Source organism: Gouania willdenowi, chromosome 16 (genome assembly GCF_900634775.1).
Source record: "Gouania willdenowi chromosome 16, fGouWil2.1, whole genome shotgun sequence".
NCBI lineage: Eukaryota > Metazoa > Chordata > Actinopteri > Blenniiformes > Gobiesocidae > Gouania > Gouania willdenowi.
This window is the reverse complement of record NC_041059.1, coordinates 29927936-29949282: the sequence shown is the minus strand read 5'-3', so window position 1 is coordinate 29949282 and position 21347 is coordinate 29927936.

Sequence of the window (21347 nt, the reverse complement as noted above, 5' to 3'; positions counted from 1 at the left end):
TCCTTTTAGGCATTTTTGACAGACTCTGGTACTTTATAACATTTTATACCAGGGTTATTACTGTAATGAGAAATTAATTAAATATAAATCCTTTTAAAAATGTTATTATTATTTTACAGCAAAGTAACTCTAAATTCTTAAAATCAAGAGAGCATTTATAAGCTGTTTGGAAGATATAAATCATAATGTGATTATGTGTTAATCTTATGCAAAGCAGTGGTTTGTTGGTCAGCTTCATAGCTGGTGTGCGTGAGCATCATCATATTTTCCAGCTGGGACATAGAGAATAATATGGCATAACAAGGATTTTCCTGTTATTTTGTTAACTTGAGTGTGTTTGTGAGTTCTGTTCTGCCAATTGTTGCGGTTTGAATATCAGCAGAGAAGAATAGCTCAGTCAGACAGGGTTTGGCCCAATATCAGGGTTTAGGTCTGTAAAACAAAGCATGTCAATTGAACATGCTTGAGTGCATGTTTGTGTATGTGCTTGCAAAATGTGGTATGGCACGGATGAAATAAAATTCTTGAGATGCAACGTTTCGCTTCTGTCTAAGACATTAGGTTGGTCTCTGGAGAGCTGGACAATGGGTCTGTAGGAACCACGATCAAGTAGAATATAAAATAAAGGGGGAGAGTGTGTAGTGGACAACAAACACAAATATATGCAATCCAATCGAAATATGAAATTAGAAATTGACTTCACCTGCCAGTTTTACAGTTAATTTAACAACAAGCTCACACAAGCCAAGTAAATAATGAGAAAATAGGGCTGATCATACAGGAAACTCAATGTCTGCTCGGAAAAAAATCCATTGTCCAACACAATGACGTCAATAAATAGGTAACATTATTTTTAAGTGTTGCATTGAAATGGATATCCACGAAGTGTCCAATCATAACGCAACAATAACGATAACAAAATTTGAAGGGAAAGTATAGATTGTACACATTTGTAACATTACTGTAAGTTATGTAAACTACACACATTAAATCTATAGGCATAATATCCAAACTCAAGACTTTCTTGATGGCATGCCAAAGTTGTTAATAACACATCATCGTATAATGATTGCATGGTTTATATCCTTAGAAAATACCATCTGCAGATACTTGACCTCTTCAAGTTTAACTAATCTATAAACAATTCATTTTTCAGTTTTACAGTAATAAGAAAACATGACAATACATTTCCTGTCTTAACATTTCATAATGTGCCTGGTAAGGGATACGCCAAAAATAAAGAGCCACTCAAAATAAACCGTAAAACCACTTTAATTAAAACAGCTGCAAATTTAAATACTGCCCCAGATCGACATTCTCCTCGGCTCTTTAAAATAAACCAATCTTATCTGTTCAATATTTAAAGCTGCCCTAAAATAAATAAACGCTTACCGGTAAATTCCACTCATCCAGCAGTCCCTATTTATTAAACTCCTCCTCTTTCCCTGTAACTCACCATCACATGTGCGACTTGCTAAAATTGAGGTTACGAGTGTATTTAACGCATCATCTGGCAATGTCAGTGTGCATCCCTTTACATTATTATCTCTGTTTTGAATTTTTGATTTGCTTTTCAACCTATTTTCCATGATTTCTTAGTCTAATGTTCCTAATATTCCATCTTTCTTTACTCTTTCACCTAATTTGAGCTATTTATTGTTTCTGCTTCCTTTTTCCTCCCTGCCTGCCCATCTCACACTTCATCTCTCAGTCTCTTTCGACACCTCCCTCTCCCTCTCTCTGTTAGTGTGTGTGTGTGAGCTTAATCTGTTTGACTTGGGCGTACTACATGTACTCGCATATACTGTGACATTTATATGAACTAAAACTGTGCAACGGTGTTGACCAAGACATCGCCTCCGTCTGTTTAAATATCCACACACAATAAGTCACACGTGTATTTTTTAAAGGAAGAGAAAGGAAACAGAAACAACAGGGAGAAAGACAGAAATCTGAGTCAGTGATGCTCCGGTAACAATCGTATACCAAGCAGTACCAAAACATTCATTTTGAATTGGCTTCATGAAAGTAATCCCCTATTGCTCCCTTGCAGCAACATTCCTTCCTAGATGTGTCCAGTGACAGGGTTGAACTTTCAATTTTTTTAAGGGTGAAGATTATTATAATTGTCCAAGGCTTTGCATATTTCTTATTTTTTGGACAAAAACTATTAGCACCTTTTCTAGCTTTTTTATTTGTTTGGGGTGCCCAGTTTGCATAACTAGTTAGTTATTCCAATAAATGGTTCACAAACTACTAGAAATACATATGTTAAACAGGCTACAATCATGACAAACTCATTAAAGTTCAACTCAGCCTTGCGGCTTCTGAAAAACAAGAATTTAACAGTTGATTGGTCCATATTCAAAACTTGGGGCTGTATAACTCCACCCTCTTGGATTGTTAGCCTCCCACCTTACAGGTAGTGGCTCCACAAAACCAAGCGCTGGGCTTCCTGTAAGGAGACAGGAAGCAGAACATACAGATCTCCGTGAATAATTGGGCTTCAGAAATTTCAAACATTGCACTGAAACAGAATTGTTGACAGAAAACTTACAGGACTTTCTCAGGTTATTCCTGGCCCTCCTAATTGACATAATTACATAAGCATGGCCTGTAAGCAGAAAGTGACCCCTACCAAATCCCATCAACCCTTTCTACGGGTAGTGCTGGTATTACCCCGACTGCCACCATTTCTTCCAACAACACACAGGTGATCTGTATTCTATGAGCTGGGATCAGAATAACAGTGCTCTAACGTCACAGCGCACACACTGAGTCACACCAAAATACATCCGACCGGAAACACAGCCTTCTCAACACAATAATGTACCCCACCACTTCACAGTCACTGGGTGAATTATGAACGTAACTGATCGCCACAATATCATCCATTGTATGAACACCACCGGCAACAGAGAAGCCCCTCCCTCGCTCAACACGCTCTCTTCCCATCTTGTTTGGACACATGTCCAGAGCGTCTTCGACGCTGGTGACAAGCGTCTGATTCAATGAGCATAAGCGTCCAACTAGGGGCATGAGGCATGATTTTGATGCCCGAAATGCATTTGGTGTGAACGAAGCCTTATAGTAATTACAGATTTTCATGGGGTCGAACTGAGACGAAATCTTTCCATGGGAAGACAGGCTCCAACCCTCCACAGGATCTCCTGCAGGTTGTGTTCTATTCTCCCTCCAGCCATGACGTTGTGTCCTGGGGTACCCGTCACAATGATGTGTCAACATGGTGTCACTGGTGTCTTCATTTAAAGTTGCACTGTTACTGGGAACAGAATTTCTAACCTGTTCTAAAATAATCAAATCCCACAGTGCAACATTAGACCAAACATCTAAAGAAGTGAACCACCTGGTAAAATAAGTTGTTGGTTCTCGACGTCATTAGGCATTAGTTTATCGGATTTCTAGCAGAATCTGAACCTCTTTTGGTAAACTTCTGGCACAAGCTTGTATGCTCTTAGCTCGGCATCCTTAACAATCACAAACCTATACATAGTTAGAGCAGAGTAACCTCATTAGACCAGCCCTTGCTGACAGCCACACGTTCAAACAAAACAAAGGAACTAGCTGTAAATTACTAGCCACATCTAAGGAACACAAATACTCTAAAGCGCCAACAGTCTGACCCTATAGCACCAGCATTAACCACAGAGAGACACAACATGCAATAGCTCAAGCCGTTTAATATCCCTCCATAACAAACACAGCTCCTTCTGTTGCTCAAATGTCATCTCAGCCCCACCTGCTTTATCACCGACAGCTGCAGCAACAACACCCAGATCAGCCGCCATCCAAGCACACCTGAACAAATGATTGTATAATGCTTATTACTTTTCTTTAAATGTTTGTCCCCCATGTAAGGTTTTGGCTCCAAGGACAGACGAGAAGAGTAGCACAATTTCAATGTGGTTTATTCCAGTTACAGTCATAATTAGAATGCATACACAGGTGGCTGGAGGAAGAAACGTACTGTATGTCTCTCTATGTCTGTTCGTCTCTCTTCTCTATCTGCCTCTGCATCTATCTGTGTGTCTTCATAGCTGGTGTGAAGAGGCTGGTACGAATGTGATCTAGCCATATATCACAGGGCAGTCTAGCTCTCCTCTGCTGCTGACCTTGAGGTCATGAAAACACAGTGTGAGTGTTCAAACCAAATCATGGAGTTTCAGCGCCTACCCGAGACAAACATTAAAAAGTACAGAAATAATATTTTACCTGCATCCATCTCATAATGGTCAGCTATTCTGAGTAACTGTTCTTACTAACAAGTGTCTAACAACTCCTCAGACAGAGTGGTGACCTGAAATTATCCTCTGCTGTCTCATCTTGTTTTACATACAAATTCTCTTTGGCAAGAGACAATTCTAAGAGTGGCCGAGAGCAAGCGAAAACTTCACATCCTATTAAATTATTGTCTAATGCACAATAACACATGCTTTAAATCTAAGAAACATAAAGAAACCACACATTTTATAATCTAACTTGCATTATTATATATTTTAATGATAGTAATAAGAAGAAGTAATAAAAAAAACTAAATACTGTAAATCCCATTGGTACCTAAACCCAGTCAAGACAATAAAAGGTTATTTCATGGGTCAAGCGTATGTAGCAGCACCACTGTGTGTGTGCAGTTACCTTAGAGCTGATTGGTTGCGTTGTTGGGCGGGCAATATAAAAGGGGAACTTTGGATGGCATTTCGTGATTGAGCTGTCAGCTGAGGGACCCGCCTACTTCCCGGTTTCCCGTCGCCTATCGTTTGCCGATCACCGCAGCAGGTATGATCTGAGCTGCATAAGCAACACCTCACGATCAGGAGCACTTATGTGCTGTTGTGTTCTGTAGCTCCTAGGGTTTTTGCTGTGTTGGAGACTGTCCTTGTTCTCCGCGCTGCAATGCGCATTCGCCTGCAGGGTTTGACAGCTCGGAACTGTCACTGAGTTTTGCCGCTCCTCATTCTGCTGCGCTAGTGCACACTCCCCGTTGGTGCTTGTGAAATCACTTGAAAGGTATGTTTTCCACTTAATGTGTTCATTTTGACCCCAACGTTGACGTTGCTCCCTTACGTGTTGTTTTATAGTGTAGCTCTGAGCTACCACTGTCTACGCTCCCTCTGTTGCGCTGCTGCGCATGCGTCTTCTGCATATGACAGGTACACACACTCCATGTCTGCTCTGGCTGTCTTTGTTCTTTTAAATATAATAATGAAATGTGTAACAGGGCTCGTTTATTGGAGCGAGTTGGAGACCACTGCTGCTTTGCTTCACGTCATTGTTTTGATTGCCTGTTCTGGTTCTGTGGAACCCTGTATCCATCTACCCTCTCGTATGTCTGTGATGTGGGACGACCTGCCCTGTGAATCGTTCTGACGGGCACAGAACGCCTTCCGGCTTCACACCACACCTGTGGTTACCGGACATCCTGCTGGTTTAGTTTAAGTTATTTAATATTATTCTTTACATTGTATGTGCATAACTTTATTGTCTGCTTACTGCATATTTGGTTTATTTTATTATACATTCATTTGTTTAATCCTTGTTGGTTCACATGACCACAACTTCTGTTTGAAATTCCCATTGATTCTTTTATTTGCAGTTACTGAGCGCCAACGGTGGTGGTCCTGGTATCTGGTGGAGGGTTTTTCGTTGTGTGCTGTGCAGTCCCTGAGTTGACGTCCCCACGTGTGTGTGTGTGTGAGTGTTTGTTGCCACATTTTAGGTGTTTTATTTTCCTGAGATCCGCCAACCAGCCTCAGCACTGGTCACTTTTGTTAATTGATTTTATTTCAAGTAAATTTTGTTTCAAGAAAAGTATATTTTTGTAATAAACAGATTTTTTAAACTGGAAAACACGTCTAGAGCTCAATTAATTGACGGGCCTGGGTGCCTTACACCATCTTTTCTTTGCTATTTAATAGTTTATTATAAAGTAAGTAAAAGAGAAAAACCCATCCCGCCACACTTGGCGTTGTCGACAGGACATTATTATTTAGAGCAAAGACGTGTGTTCCAGTGTTAACTTTATTTTTTTTGTAGTGTGGTAATTATTTTTTTTTGTGTATTTGAATCAGTTTAACTTCTGTTATTTTAGACCCAAGCAAAGCAGCAGCTGGCCTTCCGTGGACGCGTAGGTGGTTTTAGGCATCCGGTAAGCAGAAGTTCAGTGTTTCCGTTTCAGTGGGTTCGTGTTGCATCACTGTTCGGTATGGAGGGAGAAATGCAGGAATTGAGGGACTTAGTAGCTCAGTTACGTGCAGACAATGAGAGGCTGCGCCAGGAGCAGCCCGTCCCTGGCCCTAGTGTGCTTGCCACGTCCCTTCCGGCTCAGTCTACAGTCAGTGCACCCTTAGCAGAGAGACTAGTTCTTGTGCCCAGGGACCGGAGATGTCCCATGTTTCGGGGAAGGACAGGAATAGGATTAGTGGAGTGGATTGAGGAGGTTCAGGCGTGTATACGCGCTCGTCATCTGTCTGTTGTTGATCAGGCGTTCTTTTTATATGATCATCTGGAGGGAGAGGCACGTGATGAAATAAAATTCCGTCCAAGTGCGGATCGTAGTAACCCAGATAAAATAATTAGTATTTTACAAGAACTGTATGGTTGCACTGATTCATATGTAGCACTACAGGAGGCTTTTTTTTCACGACGCCAACAAGAAGGGGAGACGTTACAAGAATTTTCTCTGGCATTAATGAGCCTGATGTCACAAGTTAAACAGCGTGCACCTAATGACATGCCAAATGCCGAGGGTTTACTACGTGACCAGTTTGTGGAGCATGTCAATGACTGTGCACTTCGTCGTGAGTTAAAACGATTTGTTCGCGGACATCCTGGAGCAGACATTTTGGTGGTCAGAGCAGAGGCGATCAGATGGGAGCATGAGGGTTTACCTGCTAGCATGAGAGGTAGGAGCCATTCAGTCCCTTCGGTTCTGGGCCTGCAGTACAGACTGGACGGTGTCCCCAAGGCAGTTTCTAACGTACCCCAGAGGTCTGAGCTAAGTGAGGTGCGTGAGATGTTAAAAGCTCAGCAAGAACAGCTCCACCAACTGGCCCACAGTATTTCTCGCCTGCAAAATCCCCCACCACGTAATGCCCCGTTGCGCCGTGAAAATATTATTTGTAGGAGGTGTCATAAGGCTGGCCATTTTGCAAGGGAATGTGACGGCATCCGCGTCCCCTCAGCTCAGCATTTACCTAGCCCCTCACGAGCTAATGGGCAGCCACGCTTTTCCGAACCGTCGGAAAACTAGCGCCCGCCGAATTGCAGAGCCAGAGTTCGGGGGGTGCAGTTATGGGCTCAGGAACTGGTAACACACATTTTAAGGGAGCTTCCACACTCATGTCGTCTTGTCCCCACTTAACTGTTAATATGAGTGGGGTGGAGGTCCCCTGCTTAGTGGACACAGGGTCCATGGTCTCTACAGTTAAAGAGAGCTTTTTCCTCCAGCATTTTGAACCTTGGGGGCATGACAGACTTAGTTCTTGCCATTGGTTGCAGCTTAGAGCTGCCAATGGGCTGGCTATCCCCTATGTCGGTTACCTCGAGTTGAACGTGCAGCTCTGTGGTAAATCTGTGACTAAGTGTGGGGTTTTGGTGGTTAAGGACCTCCCTGGGAGCACATCTGACCTGGTTCCTGGTGTTTTAGGGATGAACATTATTCACAGATGCTATAGAGAGCTGTTTGGTGAGCACGGATCAGCACTTTTTGACCTGCCTGTAGTGGGGCGGGCCCCAAAACCCATGCTGCATGCACTACAAAAGTGCCATCGGGCCAGTGCGCAGGCCCTTCAGGAGCCCTTGGGTAGGGTTAAGGTTCGTGGCAAGGGATCTAGTTGTATCCCTTCCGGCTCGATAAAGGTTGTGGCAGCTACATGTGCTGAGTCTTTTTCTGACTCCACTGTGTTGTTCGAGCCTTCAGCGACTGGCCTTTCAGCAGGGCTGTTAGTCTCTCCTTCCATAATTTAGGTGGTTAGGGGTACTGCATATATCCCAGTTGTAAATGTAGGCTCAGAAAATGTCCGCCTATATCCCCGAACGGTCCTCGGCACCTTAGAAAAAGTCAACATGGTTGGCTTGCCCCCAGGTGTCTCCGAGGTGCCATCTCAGGTGGCCACAGTTGCAGCTCAGTCAGCCTCGCATTCAGTGCAAGAGCAGATTGAGAACATTGATTTGTCCTCCTTATCAGCAGAGCAGCAGTGGGAAGCGAGGTCACTTCTGAGGAAGTACACCAATGTTTTTTCCACCAGTGACGGAGATCTGGGCTGCACTGAGCTAATATCTCATGATATTCCACTCTTGGATAACGTTCCGGTGCGACAACGCTACCGACGCGTTCCTCCATCAGACTATGAGATGGTCAAGGAGCACATCAATCAACTCCTTGAGTCACAGGTGATCAGGGACAGTTCCAGTCCCTATGCATCCCCTATCGTGCTCGTTAAAAAGAAAGACGGTTCCCTCCGAATGTGTGTCGATTATAGACAGCTGAATAACAAAACGAGGAAGGATGCCTTCCCCCTTCCTCGCATTGACGAGTCACTCGATGCATTGACTGGTGCCCGCTGGTTCTCCACTCTGGACCTTGCCAGTGGGTATAACCAGGTGCCAGTTGCAGAAGTAGATCGGCATAAGACAGCCTTTTGTACACCGTTCGGACTCTTTGAGTGGAATCGCATGCCCTTTGGGCTTTGCAATGCTCCAAGCACTTTTCAGAGACTAATGCAGCGCCTCTTTGGTGATCAACAGTGCCAGTCTTTGTTGTTGTACCTTGATGATATTGTGGTTTTTTCCACCACAGTGGAACAACACTTGACAAGGCTAGATTTGGTACTGGGGAGGCTGCAGCAAGAGAACTTAAAAGCAAAACTGGTTAAGTGTGCCTTTTTCCAACCAGAAGTTGGCTACTTGGGGCATGTGATTTCCCACAGGGGTGTCTCCACGGACCCACACAAAGTAGAAGTGGTGGCCAACTGGCAGCCTCCTACTACTGGGGCAGACCTCCGGTCTTTTCTTGGCTTTGCCAGTTATTATCGACGTTTTGTTGAGGGTTTTGCTAAGTTGGCAGCCCCTCTACACAGGCTGGTAGCTGCACTGGACAACAAGGGGTCCAAAAAGAAGACTAGGTGCAGTTTCCTTGAGGGCTGGACCGATGAGTGTCGCAGTAGTTTCGAGTCACTCAAAACAAAGCTCACCTCGGCTCCTGTGCTGGCCTACGCTGACTTCTCCCTTCCGTTCATCCTGGAGGTAGATGCCTCTTATGGGGGGCTTGGAGCTGTTCTGTCCCAGGAACATGGGGGCCAAGTGAGGCCAATTGCTTATGCGAGCAGAAGCCTTAAGCCCACCGAGCGCAATAGTGCCAACTACAGCTCCATGAAGTTGGAGTTTTTGGCACTAAAATGGGCAATGACGGAAAAATTCAGGGAGTACCTGATCGGCCATAAGTGTTATGTCTACACTGACAATAACCCACTCAGCCACTTGTCTTCGGCAAAACTGGGGGCCACTGAGCAGCGATGGGCAGCCCAGCTTGCTTCATTTGACTTTGAGATCAAGTATCGATCTGGCAGAAGCAACAAAAATGCTGATGCCCTATCTCGTCAGCATCCCCCTAAACCGCCGGTTATGGAGGCTATGCTTCCTGGCACCGCAATCCCCAAGCCCTTACAACAGGTCTTGCATGATACAAGACATCTGGATGCAAGTCAATCCTCTGTTGTGGCTCTGCCTTGTCAGACACCCTCTGAGCTCGTGGCACTTCAACTGCTAGACCCTGTTCTACGGGAAGTATGGGCATTTTGGAAGAGGAAGCAACGGCCCAATCAAGAGGAGCGCAAACGGTTGCGTAAACCAGCCTTGGCCATACTCCATCAGTGGAACCGCTTGGTTGAAAGGGATGGGGTGCTTTATCGGAAAGTATTCCGCCCTGATGGTGCAGAGACTGTGCTCCAATTGTTGCTTCCTGCTGCTCTAAAAGATGAGGTGTTGACAGAGGTCCACCAAAGGCATGGCCACCAGGGTATTGAACGGACCCTGGAACTGCTTCGACAGAGGTGTTTTTGGCCAGGCATGTCTGCTGAAGTTGCACATTGGTGTCAAATATGTGAGAGATGCCAATTTGCCAAAAACAACCAACGTACTGTCCGCAGCTCCATGGGCCATTTGCTGGCTTCACGGCCAAATGAGATTCTTGCCATGGATTACACGGTATTAGAGCCCACCCATAATGGGATGGAGAATGTCCTTGTCATGACTGACATCTTCAGTAAGTACACCTTAGCTGTACCCACCCGTGACCAACGAGCTTCCACTGTAGCTCAGGTGCTGGTAACGGAGTGGTTCTCAAAGTTTGGGGTCCCAGCCCGGTTACATTCTGACCAGGGTCGCAACTTTGAGAGCTTTCTTATTCGCCAGTTATGTGCCCTCTATGGCATAGAGAAGTCCCGGACAACGCCATACCATCCTGCTGGCAATGGTCAGTGTGAGCGGTTCAATCGAACCCTCCACAATATGCTCAGAACTCTGCCTGCCTCTCACAAACGGGATTGGGGTTCCTGCCTTCCACAACTCCTTTACTCCTATAACACCACACCCCATCAAGCAACTGGAGAATCCCCATACTTTTTAATGTTTGGTCAGGAGCCACGACTCCCAGTTGACTTTTTGCTCGGTAGAGTTGAAGAGCCAGTTGGAGGGGAAGTGAATAGGTGGGTGCAGGAACACCAGACGAGGCTAGAAATAGCCTTTGAAGGTGCCCGTGAAAGGCTGAGGGCCGCTGCAGAGCGTAGAAAGCAGTATCATGACCAGCAGGTCCAGGATGTCTCACTGGAAGAGGGCCAGTTAGTGCTCCTGCGTGACTTTGGGAACAAGGGGCGCCACAAGATCCAGGACTACTGGAGTTCTGTGGTGTACCGAATTCTCAAAGCACCACAACAGGGGGGCTCAGTATACACCATTGCACCAGCAGATGATCATACCAGAGCTAGAAATGTCCACCGCACGTTATTGAAAGTTGTTGTCGGAAATGGCTCCCCTGGTCCCCGTACCGTTCCGTCTGACCAACCACAGTCGGAGGCTGAGCTCTCGAGTGAAGAGGATGTATTTGCTCTGAGGCAAGAGCCGCCACCTGGGAATTCATGTCAAGCGCCGGCCGTGACCCAGGCATGTGGTTTACAGCCGTTACCATTTGTCGCAATGCCAGGTCCGTTAAGGGACCCTGTTAGGATAGAACAACCACCTGCCTGTTTTACAGTTTCATCCTCTGTTCCACTGGATTCCGGTGAGCCAGCTGTGAGACGTACAGGGCGATCAACTGTGGGGCAACATTCAAATGTCCATCATCTCCCCAGGACCGCGGGCGCTGTAAACTCGAGTGTCGTGTCAAACTCCGTTGCAGCTGTCTTCCGGCCCTGGTGCTAGATTGGCTTGTCTCATCGTCGGGACGACGATGCAGAAAGGGGGGTTAGATTGTAGCAGCACCACTGTGTGTGTGCAGTTACCTTAGAGCTGATTGGTTGCGTTGTTGGGCGGGCAATATAAAAGGGGAACTTTGGATGGCATTTCGTGATTGAGCTGTCAGCTGAGGGACCCGCCTACTTCCCGGTTTCCCGTCGCCTATCGTTTGCCGATCACCGCAGCAGGTATGATCTGAGCTGCATAAGCAACACCTCACGATCAGGAGCACTTATGTGCTGTTGTGTTCTGTAGCTCCTAGGGTTTTTGCTGTGTTGGAGACTGTCCTTGTTCTCCGCGCTGCAATGCGCATTCGCCTGCAGGGTTTGACAGCTCGGAACTGTCACTGAGTTTTGCCGCTCCTCATTCTGCTGCGCTAGTGCACACTCCCCGTTGGTGCTTGTGAAATCACTTGAAAGGTATGTTTTCCACTTAATGTGTTCATTTTGACCCCAACGTTGACGTTGCTCCCTTACGTGTTGTTTTATAGTGTAGCTCTGAGCTACCACTGTCTACGCTCCCTCTGTTGCGCTGCTGCGCATGCGTCTTCTGCATATGACAGGTACACACACTCCATGTCTGCTCTGGCTGTCTTTGTTCTTTTAAATATAATAATGAAATGTGTAACAGGGCTCGTTTATTGGAGCGAGTTGGAGACCACTGCTGCTTTGCTTCACGTCATTGTTTTGATTGCCTGTTCTGGTTCTGTGGAACCCTGTATCCATCTACCCTCTCGTATGTCTGTGATGTGGGACGACCTGCCCTGTGAATCGTTCTGACGGGCACAGAACGCCTTCCGGCTTCACACCACACCTGTGGTTACCGGACATCCTGCTGGTTTAGTTTAAGTTATTTAATATTATTCTTTACATTGTATGTGCATAACTTTATTGTCTGCTTACTGCATATTTGGTTTATTTTATTATACATTCATTTGTTTAATCCTTGTTGGTTCACATGACCACAACTTCTGTTTGAAATTCCCATTGATTCTTTTATTTGCAGTTACTGAGCGCCAACGGTGGTGGTCCTGGTATCTGGTGGAGGGTTTTTCGTTGTGTGCTGTGCAGTCCCTGAGTTGACGTCCCCACGTGTGTGTGTGTGTGAGTGTTTGTTGCCACATTTTAGGTGTTTTATTTTCCTGAGATCCGCCAACCAGCCTCAGCACTGGTCACTTTTGTTAATTGATTTTATTTCAAGTAAATTTTGTTTCAAGAAAAGTATATTTTTGTAATAAACAGATTTTTTAAACTGGAAAACACGTCTAGAGCTCAATTAATTGACGGGCCTGGGTGCCTTACACCATCTTTTCTTTGCTATTTAATAGTTTATTATAAAGTAAGTAAAAGAGAAAAACCCATCCCGCCACACGTATATAAACAGTCCTCTCCAGTTATTTCCCAAATCCTTTGGTCTGTACTTGGCTTGAGCAAGATGCTTTTTTCTTTTAATCTGCAACTGTGCATCTCTGCGCTGATATTGCATTCATAGCATGAAATTAAGAGAATACACTAGGGCAGTGGCTAACCACGCAGACAAATGTTTTGCTGCTAGCGTCTCGGTCCGCCATACACGTTGGATATAGTGTGTTGCTGTCGCTGGGCGGTGACACTTCAACTGTGGGCTGACTAAAAGTAGCAGTCGATGTGGAAGGACATTTATCTTATTCATTTTCATCAGTTAGCCGCGCACAATGGAATTTTAAATTTATATTCATCTACCAACTATGACAATTTGTGTACCACTGGTGGTACATGTACCCCACCTTGGGAACCTACTAGGGTAAGCAATTCATCAATATTTATGGTTTTCTGATGATGTTTAGGCCAGCTACATGGCATGCATGGATCTGCAAGGGCCGATAGTGGCATCAAAATAAGCGATAGCTACGACGTCAAAATCCATCCATCGTAATGTTCGTTTTCGTCTTACCTCCAATTTTCACTGGATATGTAACTGCTGCATAACTGCTGCGTATCCGCTGCATAATGACAATGGCACTGATACGTTGCTATCAGTCCAGATCCCTCTGCAACAGGCTTTCTATTTAGAATGAATGCCAGTGCATGATGCATAATTTTAGCAAAGATAAGCTTGTGTGGAACAGGAAGCAGTGTACAGACACAGAATAAAACATCTGGTATATTTTTAAAATAAAATACTCTGTGTTCAAGGTGAAACGTATTTCCATCTATTTTCCAAACTGTCAGCTCCTTTTCAGGGTTGTGGGGGTCTGCTGGTGCCTATCTACAGCTTTCATCGGGCACAGGGCGGGCGTACATCCTGGACAGGGTCGCAGTGGATTGTATTCCACATATAAATATTACACTTATCCATGGTTGAATCACAATATTCTCCACAAAAACAGAAGATCTACAGCACAGGACAAAGTCGATTTCTTAATGTTGCTCTTGAAGGACACAATGAACTGTTTGTATGGCTTTGTGGTTCTCTTTGTATTGACTACAACTCGCTAGATTGCGCAATTACGCATGAATTAGTGAGATCTCAAACTTTTAGTATACAGCTTTTGACCTATCATCCAAAATGCATTGTTGTGATGGGTTAGGTATCAATATAATACAATAATCAACTTAATTCAAATTAATAACTTAATTTATTGAGACTTTAAACTCCCCAAAGTAATGTTTAATGGTAAATGGACTTGATTTTATATAGCGCTTTATCACCACACTGAAGCAGTCTCAAAGCGCTTTACATATCAGCTCATTCACCCAATCACTCTCACATTCACACACCAGTGGGACATGACTGCCATGCAAGGTGCTTGTCGACCACTGGGAGCAACTTAGGGTTCAGTGTCTTGTCCAAGGACACTTCGACACATAGTCAGGTACTGGGATCAAACCCCCAACATCTCGATCAGAAGACGACCCACTACCACCTGAGCCACGGTCGCCCTTAATGTCAAATACCTGAGGAACAACTTCCACTGGACAATAACGTCAACACGACACACACTCAGTTTTACCTCTTTGAATGTGACAAAAAAAATAAAAGCATTTCTGATGTCACTCACTTTAGCATTAGCATTTCCTTTCTATTCACGTGTTACATAGCCAACATTCATGAAACACTAAAGCTGGTTGGGATGAATGCATTTTGGAAAGGGAAAAAGAAACACAAAAACTGCAGTTAAAAAATCAACAGTGTTTAATTTGCCCTTAACTCTTGGTATAGTCACATATTTATGTGTATTACCTTTAAAACTCAATAGGAATATATACATATATATATATATATATATATATATATATACAATAACATGAATAAGAACATTTTTTCCTATGTAAAGCACAATTCATACCTGTCTAAAATAATAAATTGAATATTGTCAACATCATGACACATGACACAAAAAAAAAAAATAAATAAATAAAAACATTTTTGAAACCAAAGCAACCAATGCCTTTTTTTGTTCTTCAAGGATGTTTGACAAGTGATTTCTAAAACTGCTGTGCATCGTGTACAACCCATGCAGCTCATTCTGTCGACACCCCCTTTTCTGGAAAACAAAACCCAACAACCCTGGGTCCTCCATGGTGAGGAACGAATGGTAACAGCTGGAGCGGAATTCTTTCTATATTTGTTGTGTGATGCTTCAGTTTCCGAAAGCAGTATTGTCTCAATGCTTCGTGTATATGCAACAATACACAAAATTACAGGTGCTTCTTAATACTTTGTGCTGAACCAAATACTTTTGCTCCTAAAAGAAAATTAAGCTGTGAGAATTTCCCTTTTTGCATGATTTATTACTTTGTGGTAGTCTGACACTTGTATGAATTGTTGCCAACTAGAAGACTGCGGAGGGCAATACTTGCTACACATCTTATGGTACTGGCTCAGACAGGGAGAGCATCTTGACATTTTTATAAGCATGCATAAAATATTACAATAAGCCAGGTTGCTCTTTAACTGGAATAGTTGCACAAATCTGAACGCTGGATCCCAATGATGAATTACTTATTGTTATTGTAGAGGCTTTTTTTAAAAACAGTGTGGGGGTTCCAAATCCACTCCTTGACAACTTCAAACTCTCAGTGCTTTCATATAAGACTTCTGAAGACAGGTTAAGTAGCACATTCCTTACTCCATGTCTGGATAAACTTGATATTCTAAAATTGCTTTTTGAAACCAGAATCATGCTGTTATCCACATATCTACAGGCCATCAGTCAGTAAAGTAATTGTTGTTAACTGAGCTCAAATCTACAGTGTTGCCAAGTCACAGCCTGGTCTCTCCAAGGAGCAGATCACCTTGTTAGTCTTGATTTCAGGTTCTGACCCAAACTTGGAAGCTCCATCTTTGTGATTCACTCCAAGGTTGACTGAAGCATCGAATTGCCCGTCTGGCCTCCTGATGTGCTAGTGAATGGCTGTGCATTGATGCTACTCCAGTCTGCATACATGCACTGCTTGTGTATTTACATGCATCAGTGTATGAATGTGTGGGTTTGTGTGCGTGTGTGTGCTTGCATGTGTGCCCTGAACAAGGGCCAGGTATGTATGGGTTGTGGAGAAGGATTGATGGTACTTGAGGGACGAGGCAGCTGGAACAGAGAACACCAGGTAGACAGACGGATGGATGAAGAAGAACAGGGGAGTAAATCAGGAATGAAGGCTGAAAAAAGAGCAGAGCTTAAAGTGTGCAAGATGAAGGAACATAGTAAGACAGACTCTCGCTGGGTTTCTATTACAGATTTTCAAAAAATGAAAGCAATATTTCTAAATGTCGACAAAGCATAATTGCGCTTTCAATGTGTTTCCATTGAAGGTTGTTTTGGGCAGGAGCCTCGTAACTCCCATGAAATCTCAACAGGAGACTTTACAACAGGAAGATAGACGCTCCAAACCCCCTTATAACACTGTGTATTCCTTTGTTATTTTATGTCTAATGAGGCAATAATAATTTTTAATTCTAATGCTAAGAAATATCCGGCTCTCCTCTTCTGTTTACACGTACCGCGCCATGTTTTCTCAGAGAAATTACCATGTACGTCACATGACGTGTATTTGCGGAAAAAGTGATTCCATACATTTCAATATCAAAACGTCTGAAATTCCTCCTCATGAAAGCGTAAAAAGCATTTTAGCGATTTTTTTGTGGTTTTTTTTTTTTGAAATTCAGGTGTTCCCATCACCAGGTTTTATTGCACTATTTAGATTTTGCGCATTTCCAAGGGTAATGGAAACGCAGCTAGAGAAAGCAACAGAAATAAGAATGCTAGTCCAGACAAACAAAGATTTTTTCAAATGATGTGATGTAAGATTTCAGGAATAGTGCAGAAGGCGCAATATGTGCCGTCATCCATAAATGCCAAGGAGACCATAGGAAATATCATATAATACTAATGTATCTGACCACAGCCATTTTTGAGTCTGTGCAGACACTGACCCGCACACGCTCACTCACACGCACATGCGCACACACCTGGGTGCGTGCACTGATTTCCCTGTAACGCACACACACACGCACGCACGCACGCACGCACGCACGCACGCACACACACACACACACACACACACACACACACACACACACACACACACACACACACACACACACACACACACACACACACACACACACACACACACACACGCACACACACGCCTCTCTGTCCAGACCACATCCCCTCTTCTCTCCTCTCCTCCCAGCCTCAGGTCGTGTGGTAATGAGAGTGTGACGGAACCTCATGGCTACTGGCAGACTGGCAGAGGAATTTTTAGCACTTCTGGTGGTTTCCATCTCCGAATATGCTCCGACTTCATATTTCAAGATATAAACCAACCATTAAGTGGAGAAGTGAGTAGTTTGTTCGAGTTGGTTTAAAATATTAGACATCACCGCAACTGATTGCTTTAAAGGGGACTGATAATAACTAGAAGAAAATATCTTCACACACTTTTAATTTTAAAACAGGCTGAAAAAAAGATGCTATTAAAACCTCTCGTGGGGAAAAGTAGAAAATGGCCAGGAGAGAGTTGCGTCACTTCTGAAGGAAATAATGAGTGGAAACAAATCTTACATTTGATCAGACAAAGCTGAGGACAATTCTGTATTTGGCAACCTTTACTAATTTTAAACAGACGTACTTTGTAAAAGGAATGACCATCCAGTTGCAGCAAACTTCATGTGTTATTTATTTTGATTGTCATTGTTGACATCCATTGTTGCATTATAACTAAAGCAAATTAGATTTTGTCCTTCATATCAGTATGTGACCAAAGCAAAAAAAAAAACAAAAAACACAACATTTGTAAAAATGGGTATAAGTAATCAATGACCTTTGGGGAGAATAAGGCAACCTGTTTTTGTTTCTTTCTGGACCCAAAACTCAACTTGACTGATAAGAGGGTTTTAATACCCAAACAACAAAGATGTTTTCAGAATAATTATACTGTATGTCGCAAAAGCAGTACCTAGACTAAAATAGCCTCAACATTAACAATATTCATCAATTAGCAGGTGACCAATAATAAAAAATATTTCCAAACTGTGTTTGGAAATATAAAAGTATTTATTCAAGAAAAGGAATCCATAAACAAAAACCAAGCTAAAGTATATAGAATGACAACACAATGATTGCAGACAAACAAACATCCTTTTTGTCTCTTATCAAAAATCTCATTGGAGAACCTCAATTTTTTCCATAAAGCATGGAGCATATTCCATAATTTAACTCTCAATCCCTCAACACTGAAATGATTTTCTCATTTTTCAAACACTATCCAATACTTAAAGGTGCTAGTAACAATGTCACTTCTTTTAACATAGATAAAGACATAAAGTAGGTCTATCAATCAATTAATAAATCTATTTCTTCCGCAAAACTGGAGAATTTACTCACAAACAAACAAATGCCAAAGGTTGAAATTGCCACTCGCAAGATTGTTTTTGACTCCATTACAAACAGTGGGTTTGTTGGAAAATGGTCATGCGACTTGAATGTTTGAAGAGTTTTACGCATTTCATTGTGGGATCGGAAATTTTGTAGAAAAATGGACAGAAGCGGAAACGTTTCATGACAGATTAGGCATGGACAGTCTAAATCTATGGTGATACAGAGAAAGTAAAATTGATTATTTCTCGTGGTTTCGCCGCAACTTATATGAAATGGTTTGTTATTGTGCAGAATTTATGATACAAGGTTAAACTGTGATGTTCAAAGTTAAAAACAAAGATGAAAGCCACAAAATCAACATTTGGCACAACTTAAAATCATTGAAAACATCAAAAATGTGGTGGAAAGTCACTTTAGCAGAAGGCTTGGATGCACAATGGCATCAGTAGTGGATGAGAACAACTTTTGCAAGGAAAGAGGTAGAGTTTTAAAAGTGTTAGGGATTGTTGCCGGTCTCTACACATCATACTTGTATGGTTATGTAAATATTTATTGATGTTAAATAGTTTGGTACATAATATGTTTATAGTTGCATGAAGAGTAAAATAAACTAGAGTCTTGACCTTTATACGCTGGTAAAATCCAATACCAATACCAATGCTGGTATGGATGTTATTGATACTTTTGATCAATTTGCCAACCACTACTCATTTCACCATTCTTCTGTGTTTTGCATCTTAGTGGGAGCTTATAGTTGCACCTATGTATCGTTCCTCTGTCACTGCATTGCAATGCACTACCGCTAAAGATGTTAAAAATAGAAAACTAATAAAAGTTTTACAGTGAGTCATTTTTCAACGAAACATCAGGATGATCCTCATCCCTATTGTATGAAACTGATATATGATCCAAATACACAAAAGTAACATTAGAAGGAGAAGTAACCATAGCTCACACAAAAAACAACAATCACACTATTGCTCTCCCCCTCACTTTAAATCCTTTATGTCTCGCATCCTTCCTATCCAACATGCTGAGGCGGCGATCCTGTCTTTACTAATGTGTTCACTGGCTGAGCACACAAGACGTAGTGTCAAGACACTGGGATTTAAAGGTTCAGTTCATATGATTTAGAAAGACCTACTGCCAAAACTATGGCCTCAGTGGTTAATATTCATCTGAAACTAAGAACAGCAGTATTTCCAAAAGTCTAGAATCAGCTGTGTCAGGAGTAGCTCCTATTCTATCATGCTAGTCATTATTCTGGCTATGCTGTCTGTAGAAGAGTTACTTATGTTTTGTGGCTGCTGTTTGGTGTTGTATCGTCTCATATTCAGTTTGTTGACCACATTGCTAGGTTACACTAAATTTGAAGCTTATTTTAACATCCTTGAAGAATTTCAAAATGTTCTTTAAAGTGCTCTGTATTGATTAACCGCAATAAATAGAAAATAAGCATGTACTTGCTGAAACTGTGTCACACTGTGTGGAGGTTTTCTCCATGCACTCTGACTCTCTGTTTCCCTCCCATAGACTGAAACCATCAACGTCAATGTCTCTGAATTTACCTTAGGGAGTGAATGTGTGCGTAAGAGATTATCCCAAACATACATGTAACTTGAACGAGGCATCCATGCCCTGTCATGACTGGCATCACTTAAAACTGAGCAGCTCATTGCTTGCAATTTTGCTTCTGAATTGTCAATGAATCATGCCAGAGTAACACCAAGAGACAATTTTTCTGCCAAACAGTATATCAATATAAAAAGGATACTGGAAGTAAAATCATTCAACACTGGAATTTAAAATTAGGAAAGACTTGTCCAACAAAAGGATTTGTTGAGTCCTGTCCTTCAGGGCATGTGCATAACAAGTTGGCTCAGGCTATAACCACTCACTGTTATGCAACAACAAGCTGAGGGTTTACACGTTTTTTCTGAGGCATCAGTGGGTTTACCCCAGGTTCTCCTGCTTCCTTCCACAACCCAAACACCCTACAGTAGACTGGTATCCTATGCAGGTTCATCCACCATTGAGATCTGAAACATACACAAGAAAGGAGACATAATGAAGGAATGAATAATAAAAGGTCAAGTACTGCCAACAAGATGACTGCCAAGAACAGGCGTGGTTTATTGAGCCTATCATCCTTTTAGCAGACTGTGTTTTAACTCAAAGAAAGATGCGATTCTGAAAAAGATTCTACTAACAGCTCGGCTTGCTGTTACTAAGTGGTAGGAATGTAATAAAATAGTCAACTTACGATATAATATGAAATAAATCTTTGTTGATGAAAAACCAATTTGATTACAAAACGTGGACACTTGCGTGAGAGTGTTTTGCTTCACAAATAAAGAAGGAAAACAAAATTACCAATCTAACAGTTTACACACACACACGCACACACACACGCACACGCACACGCGCACGCACACGCGCACGCGCACGCGCACACGCGCACGCGCACGCGCACACGCGCACACACGCGCACACGCGCACACGCACACGCACACACACACACACACACACACACACACACGCACACGCACACACACACACACACACACACACACACACAGTGACCATCTCCAAACCGGCAAATACAAAGTTGTGTGTGTGCATGTGTGTGTGTGCTCCCTCCTCATAGCCCAACCATGTTCACCATCACCACCAGGGCTGAGATGCACATTTCAGGGCCCACCTCCGAGCCCAAAGCCCCTCCGGCCCCCCTTACCCCATTTCACCCCCCCTGTTGTCACCAGACCATACTCAATGGTTACCATGGCTACATGACATAGTCAACATTGGATTGATCAATAAAGTTGAATCTTTGTAGACTGAAATATTCCTCTTAGCAGCCTGTCTTGGATGATGTGCTACGATTATGGAAGTTATTAGGAGTTTGTAGAGGTGCAAATTCAGTATAACAGCTTTCATTTGTATACCAAAAAAATGAGTTGTGGTTTAATCCATTCGCCATTCATAGTCATAGCGCCACCTATTGGTAAAAGGA